The 18,871-nt window shown below is 48.1% G+C and overlaps 1 non-coding gene and 2 pseudogenes across 1 annotated transcript; all 3 read left to right on the plus strand.

Annotated features, from left to right (window-relative positions):
* The first annotated feature begins 1,046 nt into the window (after nucleotides 1-1,046).
* On the plus strand, nucleotides 1,047-5,006 carry LOC123397401 (annotated as a pseudogene).
* Nucleotides 1,524-1,662, plus strand: LOC123400550. Its single transcript, XR_006610783.1, has one exon. It is a non-coding gene; the product is annotated as a small nucleolar RNA Z247 (small nucleolar RNA).
* Nucleotides 5,007-6,247: 1,241 nt separating the features above from the next.
* On the plus strand, nucleotides 6,248-7,535 carry LOC123397402 (annotated as a pseudogene).
* Nucleotides 7,536-18,871: the final 11,336 nt, after the last annotated feature.

The following is an 18,871-nucleotide window of genomic DNA, read 5'->3' on the forward strand; positions in this document are numbered from 1 at the left end:
AAACCTAACAACATCTCAAAGGATTTTATTTTTTGAAGATTTTATCATTTTTGTTTATTTTTTGAAGATTTTATCATTTTTGTTTATTTTCTACAAAACTCAAAGTATCAAGGTTTCAGACGAAAACCCATCTGCTACAAAGGCATGTTTTTAAAATTAATTGAACTGTAGATTTTTTTGTGCACTAAATATGCACCATACTACAACATGTTAAAATATACAGAAAGAACTAACTAAAAATAATAAAAAAACAACAATTAAATGACTAAAACAACTATATAAGCAAAACAATATTTCTTTAATTAAAATCCTAATTTAAATTATTCTAAAAATAACCAAATAAATCTTACTGTGACAACAATCTAACACATGAGTGGGAGCAAAAATAATTAAATTAAAAACTATTTGTAAACTCAAGTTATTCAAAAACTGGGTTTGAAAACTAATGGCACAAACAGAAACTAGACAATATTTTGAATCTAATGCAAAAAGAATCAATCAAAAACATCAAATATCCTAAAAGATGTAAGCAATTTAAAACAGAAACTACAAACAAGAATTTAAAAACAGAAAAAAAATCTGAACACCTTTAGTCCCGGTTCGTGTCACGAACCGGGACTAAAGGTCTATCCTTTAGTCGCGGTTCAAGACACGAACCGGGACTAAAGCCTCCAAACCCTTTAGTCCCGGTTCAAGACACGAACCGGGACTAAAGGTCCCATTTGAACCGGGACTAATGCCCGACCGGCGCCTTTGCCGCTCGAACCGGGACTAATACTAACATTAGTCCCGGTTCGTAAAGGAACCGGGACTAATGTGTTTTTCGAGCTGGGACGAAAGCCCTTATTTCTAGTAGTGTACTTGATCTCCAAGATTGTAATTCTATCTCCTTGTACGCGGTATGAGGGCTCGCAACCCATCTATATAACACGCAACATGTCGGCCTAGACGGCTAAGACGTTTCCGCATTGTCGCACATGGTATATAGAGCAATCTTCCTCCATTAGTCTAGCCAAGCCCATCTCCACCCATCGTGCGCCATCGCCATGTCTTCCTCCAGCTCTCACCAGCCGTTGCTCAGCGGCGGAGTCCCGGAGAAGCTCTCCCGCACCAACTATGTTCTGTGGCGGACGCAGCTCACGCCACAGCTGCGGGGCGCCGGCGTCTACCACTACATTGACGGCACGACACCTGAACCGGCTACTATCCTTAGCACAAAGGACACCGCCGGGAAGGAATCTTCCGAGCCAAATCCCCTCCATCCAACTTGGGTGAGGGAGGACCAGCAGGTTCTCGGATACCTGCTCCAAAACCTCTCTAAAGAGGTCCTCGTCACGGTGACCACGATCACCACGGCACGCGAACTCTGGGTTGCCTTGGCAAACATGTTCTCATCGCAATCCCTGAGCCGCGTCAACAACATCAGAACCTCGCTGGTCAACGCGCAGAAGGTCAATCAGTCGGTGGCCTCTTACTTTGCTGCCATGCGAGGCTACGCCGACGAACTCGTAGCAGCCGGCAAGGCCATCCAGGATGATGAGCTCATCTCCTACATCATCCATGGGCTTGATCAAGATTATCAGCCCCTCGTCTCCGCCCTAGATGCACGCGTCACTCCGGTAACCCTTGATGAACTCTTCGCTATGCTCAGTAACTTTGATCAACGCATGGCGCAGTATCACGGCACCGGCGACGACTTCAAATCTTCTGCCAGCTCTGCGACTAGAGGCCGGGGTGGCGGCGGCTCTCGCTCGCGTGGCTCCTTCCGCGGCAGAGGACGTCGTGGTGGTGGTACTCCTCGCGGCAACTCCAACGGACGTCGCGGTGGTGGTGCCAACAGAGGCAGACCAGACTCGCCCCGCTGCCAGATCTGTGGCAAGCTCGGGCATGTGGCTAAGGACTGCTGGTACCGCTACGACGAGGACGAAGACTCTTCACAGGATGAAGAAAAAGTCGCTGCAATGGCAGACGACTCCTATGGCGTCGATACCAATTGGTATGTTGATAGTGGCGCCACCAATCACATCACCAATGAACTGGAGAAAGTCACCTTGAAGGAAAAGTATCGTGGCAAGGATCAAACCCATACTGCCAATGGCGAAGGTATGGGTATATGTCATATTGTTCATTCAACTATCAACACCCCTAGTAGAAAAATCCATCTTAAAAGAATCTTACATGTTCCTCATGCCCACAAAAACCTTCTATCTGTTCATAGAATTGCTATTGATAATCATGTGTTCCTTGAGTTTCATCCCTATTTCTTTTTGATCAAGGATCAGGTAACGAGGAAAATTCTTTATCGAGGTAGATGTGTTCGAGGGCTCTACCCGTTGATTCCAGAGTTTAGAAGATTCAATAAAAAAGCTTGCAGTGCTGCCAAGCTCTCATCCACTCGATGGCATGATCGTTTAGGACATGCTAGTTTTTCTTTAGTAGAAAGGTTATTTAGGAGAAATAAGCTCCCGTTTGTTGGTGAGCGAAATATTGAGACTATTTCTGATTCCTGTCAACGTGTTAAAAGTCATCAATTATCGTATCCTATATCTACCAGTGTCTCTACCAAACCTCTACAATTAATCTTTTCTGATGTGTGGGGTCCTGCACCTTCCTCTGTTGGTAGATACACATACTATGTAAGCTTCATAGATGACTATAGCAAGTTTTCATGGATCTACCTTCTCAAAAAGAGATCTGATGTGTTTCAAGTTTTTCAAAACTTTCAAGCACTTGTTGAACGTAAGTTTAACAGCAAAATAATAGCCATTCAATCAGATTGGAGAGGAGAGTATGAAAAACTGGCCGAGGGGCCTCTGCCGCTTATGCCGAGGGCGCTTGCCAGGCTGAGGGACGCCGACGGGGAGAGCCCGCGGCACGAGGCAGCGGCGCTAAGGCTGCAGAAGGTGTACAAGAGCTTCCGCACGCGGCGGCAGCTCGCCGACTGCGCCGTGCTGGTGGAGCAGAGCTGCTGGACTTCGCGCTCCTCAACCGGAGCTCCGTCTCCTTCTTCGACATCGAGAAGTAGGTGACGGTCGTGTCCAAGTGGTCAACAGCCAGATCCTGGGCTGCCAAGGTACAACACAACAAATCTCGCATCTCAAACACATCTGGTCAGCTCCTTTTATCTGAAACCGGCAGACATCTGAAACAAATATTTTGTCAAATTTGGGCGTGTTTTCCTTCAGGTTGGAAAGGGGCTGTCCAAGGATGACAAGGCGCAGAAACTCGCATTGCAGCATTGGCTCGAGGCGGTGAGTGTCTCCTCATTTCTTTTCTCATATGCTGCGATTTGTTCATGTTCTTACTGCCATAAGTAGTTATGTTTTATTTACCACGCAATGAGCTGATGTTGGTTGGTATTCAAATTGTCATTGGAGATTGACCCGCACCACCGCTACGGCCACAACCTGCACTACTACTATGATTGCTGGCTCCATAGTGAAAGCAAACAGCCGTTCTTCTACTGGTGAGTTGGCTCATTGAACACATCTCTGATTGTTCAGCCAACAAATGGAATGTGCACTTATGATCACTAAATATTTAGGCTTGATGTTGGAGAAGGCAAAGACATCAATCTTGAAGGCAAGTGCTCCCGGTCCAAGCTTCTGAGCCAGTGCATCAAGTACCTCGGTCCGGTAGGTAGTGTTCACAATCATTGAGTGGAGGACTCAACTGAACAAAGGTTATTGCAACGCATATGTGGTGGCTAACAGGGAGAGTGTATTTAAACTGTGCAGAAGGAAAGAGAGGACTATGAAGTCGTAATTGAGGACAGCAAGTTCATGTACAGGAAAAGCCGGCAAATAATCGACACGTCCTTCGGCCCAAGAGACGCAAAGTGGATCTTTGTTCTTAGCACATCTAAGAGCCTGTATGTTGGTCAGGTAAATATGCAGTTATGTTGGTCAGGTAAATATAATCAACTGTAGAAATGTCAGTTCGGTGTGTAATATGAATGAATCTTGCCATTATGAATTGCAGAAGAAGAAAGGTAAATTCCAGCATTCTAGCTTTCTTGCTTGGGGAGCTACTTCTGCTGCTGGGAGACTGGTTGCTGAAAATGGGACACTCAAGGTATGTATGCGATTTTCTTATCTGCAAACAGGTTTTACATCCAGTTTTATCAGGTAACATGCTGACACCATCTTCTGAACTTTATTGTTGGCAGGCTATTTGGCCTCACAGTGGTCACTATCGCCCCACAGAGGAGAATTTCCAGGAGTTTAAAAGCTTCCTGAAGGACAACTTGGTTGATCTCACTGATGTTAAGATGAGCATCCTATAATATGATTCAGACAAAAAATATACATCTCCTCCGTGTCGATACATTGTAGCATTGTGGTCTTACTACATGTTTCAAATTGCTGCAGATGAGCCGAGCAAAGGAGGATGAGGAATTTTGGGGTAGCCTCAAAAGGATCGCCTCGGAGAACGACAAATGTGAAGATGACCCTGTTGCACCTGAAGAAACTGACCCTCTTCAGAAAGCACAACTTGTTCAAACAACATCTACAGAGAGCGAAAAACGCGAGGAATCAGCGGTGGCAACAACGGGTTCATCAGAAGATGCCAAAGCTACTGAAGCCTCCACTAGCAGCCACATGTCTGAAAATGACCTACAAAGGGGTGAGCAGGCACCGGTGCCGCGCAAGAAGATCCTTCAGAGGATCAACTCCAAGAAGGACATGAAATCATACCAGCTTGGCAAGCAATTGTCTTTCAAGTGGTCAACCGGGGCAGGCCCTCGGATCGGGTGTGTGCGCGACTACCCCTCGGAGCTCCAAGCGCACGCACTTGAGCAAATGAACCTGTCACCAAGGTGCGCCACCGGGTCTGTGTGTACTCGGTTTGCCTCACCACTGAGGCGAAGCTTCAACTCCATTGTGACAAGGGGGTGTGAGAATGAGACGTCCACGCCGAGAGGAGAATTCCGGTCCTCCAGCCACGCTAGCTGGACCGCGTGTCGCTCCGGCATCCCCGCCTCCCTCGTCTCTGGCCGACGATGAGCCCGTCCCCTCCTCTCCCGACGCGGCGAGGGCGACGAGCAGGAAGAGGAGGAGGAGCAGCGGAGTGGGAGTGCGGTGGGCCATGGCTGTCGGCGTCGGAGACCGTCGCCCCCTGCTACCGCTGCTCCGTCTGCTGATGCGCCTGCGACGCCGGTGGGGGCGGATCTGGCGAGCGCGGCCTCCAGCGCGCGCAAGGACCTGGCCATCGACTCCACGACCTCCTCCAGCCACGCTAGCTGGACCGCGTGTCGCTCCAGCATCCCCACCTCCCCCGTCTCTGGCCGACGACGAGCCCGCCCCTACTCTCCCGACGCGGCGACGGCGACGAGCAGGAAGAGGAGGAGGAGCAGCGGGGTGGGAGTGCAGGTCAGCCGGTGTGCGACGGTTGTGGGGCCCGGTGGTCAGGTGGTGGCCACTGGCTGTGGGCCCCGCGGGTCAGCCGGTGGTCACACATCTTTTATTTTGGTTTGTTTGCGCTACGGCGGCCCTGCCCTACGAGGACGCCGACGGGCTCACTAAGTACTTCGCCGTCGGCGACTCCCTCGTGAATTTTTTTTCTTCAGGAATTTTGTTCTACTTTAAATAATTTGGGGCTTCACAAAAATTTCGAAAATTTAAGAAAGTGGGAATTTTGGAATAGAATGTTTAATAAATTATAAAATGTTTGTGGATTCAAAAATACCCGCGATTTTGCAGAAAATGTTTGAAATTTTGAAAACAAATATTCGAGAAATCAAACAATGTTCATGATTTTTTAAAAGTTCATGAAGTACTTTTTATAATGAAATTGTGCAAAATTTTGTCAATTCTAAAAATGATCATGAATGGAAAAATATTCTAAAAGTTCAAAAAAACAATGATTTGTGACTTATAAAATAGTTTTTAATTTGTAAAATGTTTGCTGATTTAAAAAATTATCACGCATTTCTTTGTCCCGTTGCAACGCACGGGCCCTTTTGCTAGTATCTACCAGTGTCTCTACCAAACCTCTACAATTAATCTTCTCTGATGTGTGGGGTCCTGCACCTTCCTCTGTTGGTAGATAGACATACTATGTAAGCTTCATAGATGACTATAGCAAGTTTTCATGGATCTACCTTCTCAAAAAGAGATCTGATGTGTTTCATGTTTTTCAAAACTTTCAAGCACTTGTTGAACGTAAGTTTAACAGCAAAATAATAGCCATTCAATCAGATTGGAGAGGAGAGTATGAAAAACTGGCCGAGGCGCCTCTCCCGCTTATGCCGAGGGCGCTTGCCAGGCTGAGGGACGCCGACCGGGAGAGCCCGCGGCACGAGGCAGCGGCGCTGAGGCTGCAGAAGGTGTACAAGAGCTTCCGCACGCGGCGGCAGCTCGCCGACTGCGCCGTGCTGGTGGAGCAGAGCTGCTGGACTTCGCGCTCCTCAACCGGAGCTCCGTCTCCTTCTTCGACATCGAGAAGTAGGTGACGGCCGTGTCCAAGTGGTCAACAGCCAGATCACGGGCTGCCAAGGTACAACACAACAAATCTCGCATCTCAAACACATCTGGTATTTGTTCATGTTCTTACTGCCATAAGTAGTTATGTTTTATTTACCACGCAATGAGCTGATGTTGGTTGGTATTCAAATTGTCATTGGAGATTGACCCGCACCACCGCTACGGCCATAACCTGCACTACTACTATGATTGCTGGCTCCATAGTGAAAGCAAACAGCCGTTCTTCTACTGGTGAGTTGGCTCATTGAACACATCTCTAATTGTTCAGCCAACAAATGGAATGTGCACTTATGATCACTAAAAATCCAGGCTTGATGTTGGAGAAGGCAAAGACATCAATCTTGAAGGCAAGTGCTCCCGGTCCAAGCTTCTGAGCCAGTGCATCAAGTACCTCGGTCCGGTAGGTAGTGTTCACAATCATTGAGTGGAGGACTCAACTGAACAGAGGTTATTGCAACGCATATGTGGTGGCTAACAGGGAGAGTGTATTTAAACTGTGCAGAAGGAAAGAGAGGACTATGAAGTCGTAATTGAGGACAGCAAGTTCATGTACAGGAAAAGCCGGCAAATAATCGACACGTCCTTCGGCCCAAGAGACGCAAAGTGGATCTTTGTTCTTAGCACATCTAAGAGCCTGTATGTTGGTCAGGTAAATATGCAGTTATGTTGGTCAGGTAAATATAATCAACTGTAGAAATGTCAGTTCGGTGTGTAATATGAATGAATCTTGCCATTATGAATTGCAGAAGAAGAAAGGTAAATTCCAGCATTCTAGCTTTCTTGCTTGGGGAGCTACTTCTGCTGCTGGGAGACTGGTTGCTGAAAATGGGACACTCAAGGTATGTATGCGATTTTCTTATCTGCAAACAGGTTTTACATCCAGTTTTATCAGGTAACATGCTGACACCATCTTCTGAACTTTATTGTTGGCAGGCTATTTGGCCTCACAGTGGTCACTACCGCCCCACAGAGGAGAATTTCCAGGAGTTTAAAAGCTTCCTGAAGGACAACTTGGTTGATCTCACTGATGTTAAGATGAGCATCCTATAATATGATTCAGACAAAAAATATACATCTCCTCCGTGTCGATACATTGTAGCACTGTGGTCTTACTACATGTTTCAAATTGCTGCAGATGAGCCGAGCAAAGGAGGATGAGGAATTTTGGGGTAGCCTCAAAAGGATCGCCTCGGAGAACGACAAATATGAAGATGACCCTGTTGCACCTGAAGAAACTGACCCTCTTCAGAAAGCACAACTTGTTCAAACAACATCTACAGAGAGCGAAAAACGCGAGGAACCAGCGGTGGCAACAACGGGTTCATCAGAAGATGCCAAAGCTACTGAAGCCTCCACTAGCAGCCACATGTCTGAAAATGACCTACAAAGGGGTGAGCAGGCACCGGTGCCGCGCAAGAAGATCCTTCAGAGGATCAACTCCAAGAAGAACATGAAATCATACCAGCTTGGCAAGCAATTGTCTTTCAAGTGGTCAACTGGGGCAGGCCCTCGGATCGGGTGCGTGCGCGACTACCCCTCGGAGCTCCAAGCGCACGCACTTGAGCAAATGAACCTGTCACCAAGGTGCGCCACCGGGTCTGTGTGTACTCGGTTTGCCTCACCACTGAGGCGAAGCTTCAACTCCATTGTGACAAGGGGGTGTGAGAATGAGACGTCCACGCCGAGAGGAGAATTCCGGTCCTCCAGCCACGCTAGCTGGACCGCGTGTCGCTCCAGCATCCCCGCCTCCCTCGTCTCTGGCCGACGACGAGCCCGTCCCCTCCTCTCCCGACACGGCGAAGGCGACGAGCAGGAAGAGGAGGAGGAGCAGCGGAGTGGGAGTGCGGTGGGCCATGGCTGTCGGCGTCGGAGACCGTCGCCCCCTGCTGCCGCTGCTCCGTCTGCTGATGCGCCTGCGACGCCGGTGGGGGCGGATCTGGCGAGCGCGACCTCCAGCGCGCGCAAGGACCTGGCCATCGACTCCACGACCTCCTCCAGCCACGCTAGCTGGACCGCGTGTCGCTCCAGCATCCCCACCTCCCCCGTCTCTGGCCGACGACGAGCCCGACCCCTACTCTCCCGACGCGGCGACGGCGACGAGCAGGAAGAGGAGGAGGAGCAGCGGGGTGGGAGTGCAGGTCAGCCGGTGTGCGACGGTTGTGGGGCCCGGTGGTCAGGTGGTGGCCACTGGCCGTGGGCCCCGTGGGTCAGCCGGTGGTCACACATCTTTTATTTTGGTTTGTTTGCGCTACGGCGGCCCTGCCCTACGAGGACGCCGACGGGCTCACTAAGTACTTCGCCGTCGGCGACTCCCTCGTGAATTTTTTTCTTCGGGAATTTTGTTCTACTTTAAATAATTTGGGGCTTCACAAAAATTTCGAAAATTTAAGAAAGTGGGAATTTTGAAATAGAATGTTTAATAAATTATAAAATGTTTGTGGATTCAAAAATACCCGCGATTTTGCAGAAAATGTTTGAAATTTTGAAAATAAATATTCGAGAAATCAAACAATGTTCATGATTTTTTAGAAGTTCATGAAGTACTTTTTATAATGAAATTGTGCAAAATTTTGTCAATTCTAAAAATGACCATGAATGGAAAAATATTCTAAAAGTTCAAAAAAACAATGATTTGTGACTTATAAAATAGTTTTTAATTTGTAAAATGTTTGCTGATTTAAAAAATTATCACGCATTTCTTTGTCCCGTTGCAACGCATGGGCCCTTTTGCTAGTATCTACCAGTATCTCTACCAAACCTTTATAATTAATCTTCTCTGATGTGTGGGGTCCTGCACCTTCCTCTGTTGGTAGATACACATACTATGTAAGCTTCATAGATGACTATAGCAAGTTTTCATGGATCTACCTTTTCAAAAAGAGATTTGATGTATTTCAAGTTTTTCAAAACTTTCAAGCATGCACTTGTTGAACGTAAGTTTAACAGCAAAATAATAGCCATTCAATCAGATTGGGGAGGAGAGTATGAAAAACTCAACTCCTTCTTCCAAAATTTGGGCATCTCACATCACGTGTCATGTCCACATGCTCACCAGCAAAATGGATCGGCAGAACGCAAACATAGGCACATAGTTGAAGTCGGTTTGGCTCTTTTAGAAGGTGCTTCTATGTCTCTCAAGTTCTGGGATGAAGCATTCCTCACCGCAGTTCACATCATTAACATGTTACCCAGCCATGTCATCCACAATGAAACACCGTTGGAACGCCTCCTCCATATCAAACCAGACTACACATCCCTTCGTGTTTTTGGCTATGCTTGTTGGCCAAATCTTCACCCATATAACAATCGCAAGCTCATTTTTCGATCAAAACAATGTGCTTTCTTTGGATATAGTGCCCAACACAAGGGAGTGAAGTGCTTAGATATCTCCACTGGTCGTGTATATATTTCCCGAGATGTTGTGTTTGATGAGACCAAATTTCCATTTGCTACCGTCCATCCTAATGCGGGTGCTCTCCTACGCAAAGAAATTTTGTTTCTTCCACCTCATCTCTCCGGACATGATCAAGGGGGCGTTGATATTTTTGATGATCATATTATGACTAACCCATCTAATAACCTTCATGAGATTTGTGCTGATGCAGAGCATAGTGCAAATGGCGAAGAAAACAGCGAAAATGATGCCGAAAATAGTGAAACGGGACGTCACTTTATGTGTCCCAGCGTGGGGGCAAATCCCTCTCGGAGTCAACGCCGGGCTGCAGTAGATCCGCCTCGGGATCGAGTCCTGGTGCAACACTGCAGCGCAGGATATCTCCCCCGAAGTTAGCGCCAGAATCCACCTCGGGGCTGGCTCCTGTCCCGGCTAGAGGCGCAGCCGACTCCCGGGGGCCATGCAGGTCAATCACCGTCAGACAGCTGGCGGGCTGGTCCCTCCTCGATGCGCGCGCACCTGGCTGCCCAACCGCAGGTCTACAAACGGCGCGCCGATGGTTCTCGCCAGCCGGCAAGCAGGCCAACCCAATCATTGGGACGTGATGGTATGCCACGGCCCGGATCGTCTACGGCCCACAGCACTCTTGTGCAGCACCCGTTACGCGCAGAAGATCCTGGCGAGGCAATGCTTGCGCCAGCCGCAACCGACACGCCCGACCACGACAGCGACGTCGCCTCGGGATCGCCAGCACCAGGATTGTCTACACTAGCAATCTCTACAGGACCTCTCGAGGTGCCCATTCAGCGACAAACACGTCTACAACAAGGGGTAACTAAACCAGTTGATTACAAACGTATTACAAAGTTTGGGTTAGTCTGTTCGACAGGTGAACCAGGAGAACCCAATACTCTTGAGGAGGCTCTTGGTAAGGAAAATTGGAGAGAGGCAATGCATAATGAGCTAGCGGCACTTAAAAAGAATGGGACATGGCATCTTGTTCCTCCACAGCAAGGTAAAAATATTATTGACTGTAAGTGGGTTTTCAGGATAAAAAGAAAAGCTGATGGAACCATTGAGCGTTACAAAGCTAGACTTGTTGCAAAGGGATTCAAACAACGGTATGGCATTGACTATGCAGACACATTTAGTCCAGTAGTTAAAGCTGCCACGATTCGTCTTGTTTTGTCCATTGTTGTGTCCAGGGGTTGGAGTTTGCGATGTGACAACTAGATGTACATAACGCGTTTTTGCATGGTGTTCTGGAGGAAGAGGTTTACATGAAACAACCCCCTGGTTTTGAAAATTCACATACACCCTCTTATGTGTGCAAACTTGACAAGGCCCTGTATGGATTAAAACAGGCTCCAAGAGCATGGTACTCTCGTCTCAGCAAGAAGTTGCAAGCACTTGGGTTCATTCCTTCCAAGTCTGACACTTCATTATTTATTTATAACAAATCAAATACATCCATATTTGTTCTCATATATGTTGATGATATCATTGTGACAAGCTCATCTAATGAAGCTATAACAGGATTGTTAAGAGACTTGAGTGCAGAGTTTGCTCTTAAGCATTTGGGAGATCTACACTACTTCCTTGGCATTGAGGTAAAAAGACACAAGGATGGTCTTCACCTTTCTCAAGCTAAGTATGCAACAGATTTAGTAAAGAAGGCTGGTCTACAAAATTGTAAGCCAGTACCAACTCCTTTATCTAGTACAGAAAAACTATCTCTTGTTGAAGGAGAACTTTTGAATCCACATGATAGTACAAGATACAAAAGTTTAGTAGGTGCACTTCAGTACCTAACACTCACCAGTCCTGATATATCATTTGTTGTAAATAAGGTATGTCAGTTTCTTCATGCACCCACTACAGTTCACTTCACTGCTCCAAAACGTATTGTGAGATATGTGAAAAATACTTCAAACATTGGGTTGAATTTCTGCAAGGCTTCATCTACACTTGTTAGTGCATTCTCTGACTCAGACGGGGCAGGGTGTGTAGATGATAGACGTTCAACTGGTGGATTTACGGTTTTCTTTGGACCTAACTTGATATCATGGTGTGCAGGAAAACAAGCAACTGTTTCTACGTCTAGTACAGAAGCATAATATAAGGCATTGGCCAATGCAACAGCAGAAATAATATGGGTGCAGTCTATTCTCAAGGAACTAGGCCTAAGAAGCACCAAAGCTCCATGTTTATGGTGTGACAATCTAGGTGCTACTTATCTGTCAGCAAATCCAGTTTTTCATGCAAGAACTAAACACATTGAGATAGATTTTCACTTTGTTAGAGAAAGGGTTGCAAATAAACTGTTGGACATCAGGTTTATTCACTCAAAGGACCAGGTTGCAGATGGTTTTACTAAAGCTCTTCCTACAAGAAGTTTTAAAGACTTCAAGCATAATCTCAACTTGATGAAGTTGTGATTAAGGGAGGATGTTAAACATATAACATATATGCGGCTGGTAGTAGTATCTCAACCGAATCGTTAGAGGAGAGGTTTATCTCTAGAGAGGTTTAAGTTAGATGGATAGATACTCTTGTATAGTTTAAACTCTTATCTATCCCTTGCATTACTTGATCTCCAAGATTGTAATTCTATCTCCTTGTACGCGGTATGAGGGCTCGCAACCCATCTATATAACACGCAACACGTCGGCCTAGACGGCTAAGACGTTTCCGTATTGTCGCACACATGGAACCATATTTGACAGTAAAATGAATAGAATTGTTTAATATGGAGACCGAAAACTGACAATAAGATGACAGTAAAACTCATCTTTCCTATACGATAGTAACTCATTAATTTTATGTTTCTGCCATAAGACTATTAATTTATTACTGTTAGACTGTATAGTTCTCTGTATATATACGTGTATATTGTAACGTACCCTTGGTACACCATCTATAAATATATGTGATAGGCCACCCCTAGAGGGTTGAGCCAGTTCCCGCAAACCCTTTGTTTAACATGGCATCAGACTAGGTTAGGGTTTTAGGTCGCCACCGCCTCTCTCCTGGCCGCCGCGCCGTCGCTCCGGCTCGGGCCGCCACCGCCGCCGTGATCTCCTGTTCGCCGCCGCCGCTGCACCGTCCCGGGCCGCCGCTGCTATCGCGCCTCTTCGGTCGTTGCGACGACGACCACCGCCACCGCTTCCGCCTCCGCCGGCTTCCTCCCGGCCTCTCTCGCTGCGCTCCTCTCTCGCCCGACCGACGCTGCTGTTGTCGCTGCTCCGCTCAGCACCCGCAGCGTCGGCTCCATCTTCTCAGCGGCATCGTTCTCGCCGCCAGCACCGGCTGCCGCACCTCCGGTGCATGTGTTGCCCTTGGTTCCCTCCTCGGGGACCCCCTCGGTGCCCGCTACGATCGCCGCCCTCTCGGCACCGCTGGTAGCCGCCTCCACGCCGCCTGCCACGACGCCCGGCATGGAGCCCTACTTCGACGCCAACACTGCTCACCCGTCGCCGCCGATCGGTGCCTACGGGGCTCCGCCACCGGTGACAGCGGCTACTGCGGCGTACACGCCAACTGATGTCTTCATGACGGGGAGTCTACCTACGCCGTTCCAGTTCGGCCACCTCATCACCACCAAGCTATCTTCGGATAACTACGTGTTCTGGCGTGCGCAGGTTCTTCCACTCCTTGGGAGTCATCACCTCCTTGGCTACGTCGACGGCTCCTATCCGTGCCCTCCTGCGGTCGTGGACAGCGTCAATGGACCCGTCTACAACCCCGCGCATCGCGTCTGGACAGGGCAGGACCAGGCGAACATCTCGGCTATCCAGGGGTCGCTTACCCCGGAGGTTGCCGGGATGCTCGTCTTCGCCAAGACCTCTCACGAGGCCTGGACTATCCTGGAGCGCTCCTTCGCGTCGCAGTCGCAGGTGCGTTCCAGTGCTCTCCGTCGCCAACTTGGCGAGTGCGAGAAGCTCGATGGCACGACCACTGCCTTCTATCACAAGGTCAAGTCCATCGCAGACACTCTGGCCTCCATTGGCCAGCCTCTCACCGACACCGAGTTCAACTCCTACATCGTCAACGGTCTTGACGAAGAGTATGATGGCCTTGTGGAGATCATCAACGAGCGTGGCCACACGTCTCCGATGCCGGCGCACGAGCTCTACTCATGTCTCCTTCTCACCGAGCAGCGCGTGGAGGCGCGCTCGTGGCCGAGGTCTTCCCTCGGCAAATGCCGCCTACAAGGCGGATCGCGGCGGTTCGGGCCCTGGTGCCCACTCGACCCCTCGGGCAAGGGTCCCCCCGCGCCGCTCCTCTCGGCCCCCCTCCTGCATCTCCCCTAAGGGGGTCGTCCTACCCGGGAATGCCAGCTCTGTGGACGTGCGGGTCACTATGCCTCTAAGTGCCACCGCCGCTTCCAGAAGAGTTTCCTTGGCCTCTACAACGACGGCAAGGACTCGCGCAACAATGAGCGTCAGGCGCAGTTGGCTGATAAGCCAGCACCTCGGGAGCAGCAGGGACACACGCAGTCCTATCCCGTCGACCCCCATTGGTACATGGACAGTGGGGCTACGGATCACCTCACCAGCGAGCTCGGCAAGCTCCACTCTCGTGAGGCCTACCACGGCACCGACAAGGTTCACACCGCCAATGGAGTAGGCATGCGCATCTCTCATATTGGTCAAGCATCTCTTCTCACTAGCCATACAAATAGGAGTCTTCAACTTCGTAATGTCCTTCGAGTTCCTGCTGTGACGCGTAATCTCCTTTCAGTTCCTAAGCTTAATGCTGATAACAATGTTTTCTGTGAATTTCACCCCTTTGATCTTTTTATTAAGGATCGGGCCATGAGGGATGTTCTTCTTAGCGGACGGCTATGCCATGGTCTCTATCGTCTGGAGCATCCTGGCGTCTCTCGGGTTTTTAGTGGAGTTCGTGTTTCGCCGTCACAGTGGCATGCTCGTCTTAGTCATCCTGCCACTCCTATTGTCCGTCATATTTTGCGTCGTCATGAGCTTCCTAGCATGTCCAGTAATAAAGATGTAGCAGTGTGTGATGCTTGTCAGCAAGGGAAGAGTCATCAACTTCCTTTTTCAGCATCTAGTCGTGAGGTCAAACATCCTCTTGAACTTGTTTTTTCAGATGTATGGGGTCCTGCCCAGACTTCTACCAGTGGTCATAATTATTATGTCAGTTTCATTGATGCTTACAGTCGCTTTACTTGGCTTTATCTTCTTAAGCGTAAATCTGATGTGTTCCATATAGTTGTTCAATTTCAACAACATGTTGAACGCCTTCTCAAGCATAAGATTGTTCATGCGCAGTCAGATTGGGGTGGCGAATATCGCAACCTTGATTCCTTTTTCAGCTCGCTTGGGATCGCGCATCATTTAGCATGTCCACATACACATCAGCAGAATGGTTCTCTCGAACGTAAGCATCGTCATATTGTTGAGACTGGTCTTACTCTTTTGGCCCATGCTTCTGTTCCTTTTCGGTTTTGGAGTGATGCTTTTACCACCGCATGTTTCCTCATCAACCGTACTCCTACTCGTGTTTTAGACATGAAGAATCCTATCGAACTCCTTCTTAATGAACAACCTGATTATACCTTTTTTAAGGTGTTTGGGTGTGCTTGCTGGCCACATCTACGTCCCTACAATAAACGTAAGCTGGAGTTTCGTTCTAAGATGTGTGTTTTTCTTGGCTATAGTTCCCTTCATAAAGGATACAAATGTCTTCATGTTCCCACAAATCGTGTCTATATATCTCGGGATGTTGTGTTTGATGAACATGTGTTTCCCTTTGCCAACTTACCTGTGTCCACCCATGAGTCGCCACCTATGCATTCATCCTCTCTTGCCTCTGGCCAATTTGATGATGTTGCATATGCTCCTATTTTGTTACCTAAGCATGGTGCAGGTGTTGGTAGAGGTGCTCGTCTTGAGCTTCTGGACGAGCCTGCTGTTGGAATTATGCCCTAGAGGCAATAATAAATGTATAGTTATTATTATAATTCCTGTATCAAGATAATAGTTTATTATCCATGCTATAATTGTATTGAATGAAGACTCATTTACATGTGTGGATACATAGACAAAACACCGTCCCTAGCATGCCTCTAGTTGGCTAGCCAGTTGATCGATGATGGTCAGTGTCTTCTGATTATGAACAAGGTGTTGTTACTTGATAACTGGATCACGTCATTAGGAGAATCACGTGATGGACTAGACCCAAACTAATAGACGTAGCATGTTGATCGTGTCATTTTGTTGCTACTGTTTTCTGCATGTCAAGTATTTATTCCTATGACCATGAGATCATATAACTCACTGACACCGGAGGAATGCTTTGTGTGTATCAAACATCGCAACGTAACTGGGTGACTATAAAGATGCTCTACAGGTATCTCCGAAGGTGTTAGTTGAGTTAGTATGGATCAAGACTGGGATTTGTCACTCCGTGTGACGGAGAGGTATCTCGGGGCCCACTCGGTAATACAACATCACACACAAGCCTTGCAAGCAATGTGACTTAGTGTAAGTTGCGGGATCTTGTATTACGAAACGAGTAAAGAGACTTGCCGGTAAACGAGATTGAAATAGGTATGCGGATACCGACGATCGAATCTCGGGCAAGTAACATACCGAAGGACAAAGGGAATGACATACGGGATTATACGAATCCTTGGCACTGAGGTTCAAACGATAAAGATCTTCGTAGAATATGTAGGATCCAATATGGGCATCCAGGTCCCGCTGTTGGATATTGATCGAGGAGTCTCTCGGGTCATGTCTACATAGTTCTCGAACCCGCAGGGTCTGCACACTTAAGGTTCGACGTTGTTTTATGCGTATTTGAGTTATATGGTTGGTTACCGAATGTTGTTCGGAGTCCCGGATGAGATCACGGACGTCACGAGGGTTTCCGGAATGGTCCGGAAACGAAGATTGATATATAGGATGACCTCATTTGATTACCGGAAGGTTTTCGGAGTTCCCGGGAATGTACCGGGAATGACGAATGGGTTCCGGGAGTTCACCGGAGGGGGCAACCCACTCCGGGGAAGCCCATAGGCATTTGGGGGGGTCACACCAGCCCTTAGTGGGCTGGTGGGACAGCCCACCAATCCCCTATGCGCCAAGAGAGAAAAATCAAAGGAAAGAAAAAAAAAGGAAGAAGTGGGAAGGGGGAAGGACTCCCTCCCACCAAACCAAGTAGGACTCGGTTTGGGGGGGGGAGAGTCCTCCCCCCTGGCTCGGCCGACCCCTTGGGGATCCCTTGGACCCCAAGGCAAGGTCCCCCTCCCTCCTCCTATATATATGGGGCTTTTAGGGCAGATTTGAGACAATTTTTCTCACGGCTGCCCGACCACATACCTCCATAGTTTTTCCTCTAGATCGTGTTTCTGCGGAGCTCGGGCGGAGCCCTGCTGAAACAAGATCATCACCAACCTCCGGAGCGCCGTCACGCTGCCGGAGAACTCTTCTACCTCTCCGTCTCTCTTGCTGGATCAAGAAGACCGAGATCATCGTCGAGCTGTACGTGTGCTGAACGCGGAGGTGCCGTCCGTTCGGTACTAGATCGTGGGACTGATCGCGGGATTGTTCGCGGGGCGGATCGAGGGACGTGAGGACGTTCCACTACATCAACCGCGTTCTCTAACGCTTCTGCTGTACGATCTACAAGGGTACGTAGATCACTCATCCCCTCTCGTAGATGGACATCACCATGATAGGTCTTCGTGCGCGTAGGAAAATTTTTGTTTCCCATGCGACGTTCCCCAACAGTGGCATCATGAGCTAGGTTCATGCGTAGATGTCTTCTCGAGTAGAACACAAAAGGTTTTGTGGGCGGTGATGTGCGTTTTGCTGCCCTCCTTAGTCTTTTCTTGATTCCGCGGTATTGTTGGATTGAAGCGGCTTGGACCGACATTACTCGTACGCTTACGAGAGACTGGTTTCATCGTTACGAGTAACCCCCTTTGCTCAAAGATGACTGGCAAGTGACGGTTTCTCCAACTTTAGTTGAACCGAATTTGACCGAGGAGGTCCTTGGATGAGGTTAAATAGCAACTCATATATCTCCGTTGTGGTGTTTGCGTAAGTAAGATGCGATCCTACTAGATACCCTTGGTCACCACGTAAAACTTGCAACAACAAAATTAGAGGACGTCTAACTTGTTTTTGCAGGGTATGATTGTGATGTGATATGGCCAATAATGTGATGTGATATATTGGATGTATGAGATGATCATGTTGTAATAGAAATATCGACTTGCACGTCGATGGTACGGCAACCGGCAGGAGCCATAGGGTTGTCTTTATACTAACACATTTGTGCTTGCAGATGCGTTTACTATTTTGCTAGGATGTAGCTTTAGTAGTAAAAGCATAAGTAGCACGACAACCCCGATGGCAACACGTTGATGGATGATCATGGTGTGGCGCCGGTGACAAGAAGATCGTGCCGGTGCTTTGGTGATGGAGATCGAGAAGCACGTGACGATGGCCATATCATATCACTTATGAATTGCATGTGATGTTAATCCTATTATGCACCTTATTTTGCTTAGAACGACGGTAGCATTATGAGGTGATCTCTCACTAAAATTTCAAGACGAAATTGTGTTCTCCCCGACTGTGCACCGTTGCCACAGTTCGTCGTTTCGAGACACCACGTGATGATCGGGTGTGATAGACTCAACGTTCACATACAACGGGTGCAAAACAGTTGCGCACGCGGAACACTCGGGTTAAGCTTGACGAGCCTAGCATGTGCAGACATGGCCTCGGAACACATGAGACCGAAAGGTCGATCATGAATCATATAGTTGATATGATTAGCACAGGGATGCTTACCACTGAAACTACTCTCGACTCACGTGATGATCGGACTTGGGATAGTGTAAGTGGATCATGAACCACTCAAATGACTAGAGAGATGTACTTTTTGAGTGGGAGTTTAGCATATAATTTGATTAAGTTGAACTCTAATTATCTTGAACATAGTCTAAGTCCAC

This window comes from Hordeum vulgare, chromosome 5H (assembly GCF_904849725.1).
Source record: "Hordeum vulgare subsp. vulgare chromosome 5H, MorexV3_pseudomolecules_assembly, whole genome shotgun sequence".
Classification (NCBI taxonomy): Eukaryota; Viridiplantae; Streptophyta; class Magnoliopsida; order Poales; family Poaceae; genus Hordeum; species Hordeum vulgare.